The sequence below is a fragment of the Camellia sinensis genome, chromosome 13 (assembly GCF_055761805.1).
Source record: "Camellia sinensis isolate YWXY chromosome 13, ASM5576180v1, whole genome shotgun sequence".
Taxonomy (NCBI): Eukaryota; Viridiplantae; Streptophyta; class Magnoliopsida; order Ericales; family Theaceae; genus Camellia; species Camellia sinensis.
Window position 1 is genome coordinate 74,267,194 of NC_138973.1, and position 8,047 is coordinate 74,275,240.

General features: G+C 40.1%; 1 pseudogene; it reads right to left on the reverse strand.

Moving 5' to 3' along the window:
- Positions 1–3,842: 3,842 nt before the first annotated feature.
- On the reverse strand, positions 3,843–6,601 carry LOC114281814 (silicon efflux transporter LSI2 pseudogene; annotated as a pseudogene).
- Between the last annotated feature and the right edge of the window lie 1,446 nt (positions 6,602–8,047).

Sequence of the window (8,047 nt, forward strand, 5' to 3'; positions counted from 1 at the left end):
AAAGTGGTTGTTGACGCACTGGTTTTCAATAAGAGATGATATCTATCTGTGGAATTGTTGGTTATGGGATGTAGCAGATGATGGCTGGAAGTGATAGTTGATAGTCAAAAATGGTGGACAGAGATGTTTGTTGATCATCAGAATTCAAGAACATATGTGCATGGCCATATTTTCAGCAAAAGGTGAGGTAGACACCAAATATGAATTATTATTATTATTATTATTATTATTATTATTATTATTATTATTATTATTATTATTATTATTATTATTATTATTATTTTTGTAAAAATTAAAAGAAAACAAAAGTAACAAAAAAAAGTTTACTCGATATACCTTTTCGAGGGAGGGGTGGGCATCCTTGAAATCAAGTACCACAAGAACAAGAGTGTTAGTTGTATATTATTATAGATATCTCTTATCTATTTGTATTGTATCTCTCTATATCTCTATCTCCTTCTAGTCTTATCTCTATCATTTTCTTTACCTATCTAGGTTTCCTTTCTGCCTATATGTACAGGCTTCTCCTATTGTATCACTCATTCAATTCAATATACAGTCTCTCTATTTTTCATAACATGGTATCAGAGCCTAGGGTTCCTTCCTAGCATTTTTTTCTCCCGTTTTTTTTTCTTTGGCAGCTTGTTTCTATCCTCTGTCCATTTCTGGTGGTTTCTACATATCTAGTTCATTTTTGTTTCAACATTTGGACTATACCTACCTCTTCGTCTCTTCCCAACGAATTCAAAGCCACTAGATTCACCTCCATCGGAGTTACCACGCGCCCTCACGCGCCTCCCTAAGACAAGGGTGTCGGTTGACGCCACCGCCACTCTCAGCACGCTCCAGCACGCGCTGTCTCAGCCGGCTTCTCACGGTTTGGCCATCGGCTTCCGCATCAGCTGACCTCGGCTTTCGCCCCAGTGCCTCAGCCGCCCTGCCCTCAGCTTGTCCACCGGCTTCCGCGTCAGCTGACCTTGGCTTCCACCTCAAGCCGCATCTCCTTAGCTTCCGGTCGGTTTCCCTCAGCAGTTTTTCCTGTTTTCTCAGTCGCTGACGTCAGCTCCCCTCAGCCGCTGACGTCAGCCCTACTCCAGCACTGCCTCGTTGCTGACATTATCACAGCCACAGTGCTGCCATCTGTCCTACTTGTCCCTAAGGTTTTTCAGCCTTCTGAATCTATTGGTGCCCTCCGTTTTGGCATTTATGGATCGTACAGAGAACATTCTATCTATTTCTGTTATCCTTATGGGTCTAATTATGTTAGTTGGGCTCACGCTCTCTCTAGTTTCATCAAAGGCAAACCAAACCCCACCAGAAGGAGGATGAGACGGACTCTGCATTTGATGACCGTCTTGACGAATGGGAAAGTAAGAATTATCAAATTATTACATAGTTCCGAGCTACCTCAATTCCTTCCACCCACCTTCAATTTGGATGCTTTCAGGATGATGATTCCCTTGCCTCTCCTACCAAAGCAATTTGGGATTTCTTGAAGGAACGTTATCAGACCACTGGACATGCTCATCAGTATCAACTGTTGCAGACTCTTCATCACATGCGCCAGGCACCCGATCAGTCTCTTAATGACTTCCTATCCTAAATGTCGTCTGTTTGGGACCAGCTCGCTCTTTCTGAACCTCCATGGGCTCATTCTGATGATGCACAGCTCTTTATTACTTATCGGAATCATCAGCGACGATTACAGTTTCTTATGGCTTTGCATAGCACTTTTGAGCCTGTGCGTGCTTCTTTGCTTCATCGTTTGCCCTTGCCCACTTTAGAGCAAGCCATTACTGAGCTCCTATCAGAGGAGACTCATTTTGGGAGTCTTAGATCTTAAGACATGGATTCTGTTCTTGCTACGCCATCTTCTCAGAATTCCTCCTCTTCACAGCCCATCATATGTAGTTATTGTCACAACCAAGGCCTGCCAGCCAATCATTCTCTTGCTCACTGCCAGGTTCGCGATTGCTTGACTTGTCACAAGACTGCTCCGGGCCATCTCCAAAGCAATTGTCTTCGAGCTCCCTCTACTACTTCATCTAAGAAGAGGGCTTCTCGTTCTGGGTCTCAGTCCAAATCTGGCCACAATTCTCGCTCTGCTGCTGTTGTCTCTGAGGGTTCTTCTACTCTTTCCTTCTCTATGAAGGATGTTGAGTCCATTATCCACCAGGTGCTCAACAAATCTGGTAATCCTCCCTCTACTGCTCTTTCCGTAACCTCAGGTAACTCTTCATGGTATTTTGATTCCGCATGTTGTAATCACATAACTTCTGACTCCACTCTCTTTTCTTCTTTGTCATCATCTTCTTCTACTCCCACTATACACACTGCTGATGGTTCTCATATGCCTGTTAGTCATATTGGCAAAATCTCTACTTCCACTGTGTCTCTTTCTCATGCTTACCATATTCTTTCTCTTAAAATGAACCTTATCTCTATTGGTCAATTATGTGAACTTGGTCTAATTATTACCTTCTTTGCTAATGGTTGTTTGGTGCAGGACCCTCAAACGAGACAGATCCTTAGGACAGGTCGTAAGCATGGACGTCTGTTCGAGCTTATCCATCTTCGCAGTTCGCACAAATCATCTACTGTTGCTGTTGCATCTACTATGTCTTCTTTTCGTCTTTGGCATTGTCGCTTAGGACATATCTCTTTTAGTCGTTTGAAAATTTAGTTTCTAGTGGTCAATTAGGTCGTGTCCGTCTTGAAGATGCCGATTGTTTATCTTGTCAAATTGCTAAACAACCTGCCTTACCTTTTAATAAAAGTAATTCTATTTCTACTGCTCCTTTTGATCTTGTGCATTCAGATATTTGGGGACCTTCCCCCACACCTACCATGGGGGGATCCAGATATTTTGTGATTTTTGTTGATGATTTTTCTCATTATACTTGGCTTTTTCTTCTAAAAAAATGTTCTGAACTTAAACAGATTTACTATGATTTCTCTGCTATGGTCCGCACTCAATTTTCTCGTACTATTAAGCTTTTTCGTTCTGATAATGCTAAGGAGTACTTGGATTCTGATTTTCTTTCTTTTCTTCGAGCTCATGGTACTCTCTCTCATCGATCTTGTGCAGGCACTTTCCAACAAAATGGACGAGCTGAAAGAAAGCACCGTCATATTTTAGACACTACTCAGGCTCTTCTGCTCTCTTCTTCTTGTCCTGAAAAATTTTGGAGAGAAGCTGCCCTCACTGCCATCCACACCATCAATCGTGTCCCCACCCCTGTCATAGCTAACATTTCTCCTTACGAGCGCTTGTATGGTTCTCCTCCTGACTATACCACTCTTAAAGTTTTTGGTTCTGCTTGTTTTGTTCTACTTCAGCCTCATGAACACACTAAACTCGAACCTCGTTCTCGTCTTTGTTGTTTTCTGGGGTATGGTATCGAACATAAAGGGTATCATTGTTGGGATCCTATCTCCAAGCGTCTTCATATTTCCCGTCATGTGGTCTTCTGGGAACACAAAATGTTCTCTATTCTTTTCAAGTTTCACCTACCGCCATCCACCCACTCACCAGTCTTCACTGATATTTCTATAGATCTGTTTTCTGATGACTTTAATGCAGATTCTGACCCCATGCTTCCACAGCCGCCAACGCCTATCATCCATCCTGAGGATCCTGTGTTAGCTGATGGCCCTACGCCTTCTCCAGCTCCGGCGGAGGTTCCTCCGAAACCGATTTCCATTGCGGTTCCTCCTCCACCTGAGCGTCATTCTACACAGGTAAGGCAACCTTCTGTTCTTCTCCGTGATTATATTGTTGGTTCCACTGCCTTTTGCTCTCATGAACCTACTTCTTATCAAGACGCTTCTTCTAACCCTCTTTGGCAACAAGCTATGACTGATGAACTACAGGCTTTCGATCAAACTAATACCTAGGATGTGGTTGATCTTCCTCCTGGAAAGCGCACTGTTAGTTGCAAATGGGTTTACAAGATCAAAACTCATTCTAATGGTTTCATTGAGCGTTACAAAGCTCGCCTTGTCACCCGGGGATTTAGTCAAGAATATGGGATTGACTATGAGGAAACATTTGCTCTTGTTGCCCGTCTTACTTCAGTTCGCAGCTTACTTGCCGTTGTTGCTGCTCGTCACTGGCACCTTTCTCAGATGGATGTCAAGAATGCATTTCTCAATGGTGATCTCACTGAGGAAGTTTATATGCAACCCCCTCCTGGTTCTTTTGTTCCTTCAAACAAGGTTTGCAAACTTTGTATGGTTTAAAACAAGCTCCACATGCCTGGTTTGCCAAGTTCAGCTCTACCATTCGTGACTTTGGTTTTTCTTCCAGTGCCCATGATTCTGCCTTATTTATTAGTAAGACAGAGCGCAGTATTATTCTCCTTCTCCTCTATGTAGATGATATGATTATCACTGGAGATGACACAGTGGGTATTTCTAGCCTCAAACAATTTCTTCATCGCCAGTTTGAGATGAAAGATTAGGGTGCACTTAGCTATTTCCTTGGCTTGGAAATTTCTCAAGATTCCTCTAGTTATTTTCTTACCCAGGCCATGTATACTTCTGATGCCACTTTATATCCAGGCCAAGTATATCCTCAGACTCGTCTTACACCTCTTGATGGCCCCCTCTTATCAGATGCCACTTTATATCGTCAGCTAGTTGGTAGTCTTGTCTATCTCACAGTTACTCGTTTAGATATTGCTTATGCTGTTCACATTGTTAGTTAATTTATGACTGCTCCTCGCTGTCCACACTATGCTACTCTGGTTCGTATTTTGCGCTATCTCAAAGGAACTCTATTTCATGGTCTTCACTACTCCCCTCACTCTTCTCTACAGCTGCATGCCTTTTCTGATGCCGATTGGGCAGGGGATCCTATTGATCATCGTTCCACTACTGGGTTCTGCTTCTTCTTGGGCAACTCTCTCATTTCCTAGCGTAGTAAGAAGCAAACCCTTGTTACTTGTTCTAGTACCGAGGCTGAGTATCGTATTCTTGCTGACACTACTCAGGAGCTTGTGTGGCTTCGTTAGCTTCTTTCTGACATAGGTGTTTCTCATTCCGTTGCCACCAATCTTTATTGTGACAATCAAAGTGCTATTCAGATTGCCCATAACGATGTCTTCCATGATCGCACCAAGCATATTGAGATTGATTGCCACTTCATACGACAGCATGCTACTAGTGGCCATGTTCGTCTTCTTTTTGTTACTTCTGCTGATCAGACCACCGACCTCTTCACCAAAGCTCATCTTCCAGGCCGCTTCTCTGATCTCCTCCCCAAGCTCAAGTTGATATCTGACTTACCACCTTGAACTTGAGGGGGGGTGTTAGCTGTATATTATTATAGATATCTCTTATCTATTTGTATTGTATCTCTCTCTATCTATATCTCCTTCTAGTCTTATCTCTATCATTTTCTGTACCTATCTAGGTTTCCTTTCTGCCTATATATACAGGCTTCTCCTATTGTATCACTCATTCAATTCAATACACAGTCTCTCTATTTTTCATAACAAAGAGCAACAGTAAGTGTAGTCCAAGACATATTTAAACCTAGAAGAAATGCAATCAACATTCCATTTGTAACAACATAAACACTCAACTTCCTCAACATTCTCTTCCAATCTCCCTTTCCTTCCCCAAACCCCTCTCCTCCTCCTCCTTCTCCTCCACTTCCATAGCCTGCTGTACTATTACTTGATTTGCTTCTTCCAAATTATCAATATCAACCATCATCATGCTTTCATTTGAGTTAAAAACATTTGTCATCGAAACAGAATGAGACATAATCGCAGGCGAAAATTGATGAGAAGTCACTTCTTCCTCAAATATCACCACTTCTTCATCCTTTTTGACACACAACACTTTCCAATACATACCCAGAAGTATAAGAACATTCACAACCACCCCAACAAGCATTACAGGTAAAATCGTCAACATGAATTCACTAAAAGATATGTTACCTCGAATGGCAATGAGCAAGTTTTGGGGGTTCCCAATCGAAGTTGCAGCAGAACCGATATTAGCACTTGACGCCAAGGCTAGCAAAAAATGATGGGATTTAACATTGTTTTGCTTCGCGATTTTGAGCACGAACTCTGTCAAAACAACACAAGTCGTGTTGTTTGTGAACAGAGAGCTTGAAATCGCTGAAACAAGGCAGATACGACAGAGCAAGTCCTTCGGCCCTTGAGATTTCCATGAGAGTAACTTTCCTAAGTATTTGAACAAGTCGGTTTGTTCGAGGTAGACACTGACAACCATGGTACCGAAGAGGAGGCCGAGGATTGGGAGGTCAATGGCGCCAAAGGCTTGGTTCGGAGTTAGGACTTTGAAGGTGGCCATGAGTGCGGCTCCGAGGAGCGAGCCTGCAGTTCGGCCTATGGAAGGAATGAGACTACTAGAAAAACTGCTTGAACCCAAAACACAGCGAAACTAAATAAGCCTAAAACTAGTTTGCTTGTACAAGTCAATGCCATCTTGAAAGCTTGGTTTGAAGCCAAAGCTCATGAATTAGAGATGAGTCAATGTTGATTTGCCTTTGGTGTCCTAAAAGACAAGATATTTGTTAGAAAGTTTGAGTTAGAGTGAGAAATTTTACAGTATGTATGTGTGAAAAAACCCATTTGAAACTTTTTTGGATTAAAGAAGATACAAGATAGTAAAATATATTTCTTTACAATTCGGAAGCACTAGCAGTTCTAAGAAAGTGATGTCAGATAATTTTTACTGTATTCGAAGAATTGATTAAGGAAAAAGAAAATAAGTTTGATTACTTAAATTAAAGCAGAACACAAAATAATAAATTATAAAAAACAGATTCTTATTTTGTTACACAAAACAAAACAAAATCTAAAAAAAAAAAAAAATTGAAACCTGAAATGAAAATCACGAACAAATTACTTACAGTTACTACAAGAAATTGCAGTTTTGGCGACTAAATTTTTAGTTGCCAAAAGTCATAGTTTTAATCGCCAAAAGATTTTCCCGACTAAATAGTTTGGTCGCCAACTTGGTCGCGGAAAGACGGTCGGCGAAGGTATTGGCGACTAAAAAAATTTTAGTCGCCGAAAGTCTTAAATTGGCGACTAAACAAGTAGTCGTCAAAAGTAAAGGTATTGGCGACAAAAAAAACTTTAGTCGTTGACAGGCTAAATTGGTGACCAATCTTTTAGTCACCAAAAGCTTTCAAAAAAAATTAAGATCGCATTTTCAGCGACTAAAACATTTAGTCGCCAAAACTAAAATTATTTTCCACGACTAATTTATTTAGTAGCCAAAATATTTTTTTTTTTGTTCATCTTATTTTTTTTTAGCTACTAAATGTTTTAGTCGCCTAAAGAATATTTTTTTTTTAGCTACTAAAAATTTAGTCGCCTAACGTCTATTTTTTTATTTGGCTACTAAAATTTTAGTCGTCAAAAGTTTTTTTTTATTTTATTCTTTTTTAGCTACTAACTATTTAGTAGCTAAAAATATTTACTTTCTTTTTGGCTACTAATTATTTAGTAGCCAAAAACATGATTTTTTTTTTAATTTATCTATAACCTGTGTGTATTCCATGCAACCTATATAATGTATATAAACAAAATAATACATATATTATTAATCATTTTGCAATTTGCATCTATTTTGCTTCCAACCATCCAAAAATGAATGACTTTTAATGTCAAATTCCATACAAACTAAGTATATTCCAATCGATAAAAATTCCATACGAAACAAAGAATCGTACGAAAACCATTATATTCGTATAGACTCTGCGGATGATAGTCTGTCCAATATTAAACCTCATTTTCTAGAGCTTCAACTATATCCTTATCTTGAATGTCACTATGAAAAGCATGCTTCCTATTGTTGTTACCATTTGTCATATGTGATTTCTCCTGCTCCTCTTTGTATAAACTTTGCAAAAACAAGTTTTTCTTGCGAAGTTTAGATACATGAGTGGAGAGATCAGCAGTCCTACATGTCGGCAATGGGAAAGTTAGGTCCTAGTCATTAAAACTCAACTCTTACAGATCCAAGTAACTTCGAACTTGCTATCATCATGGAAAAATAG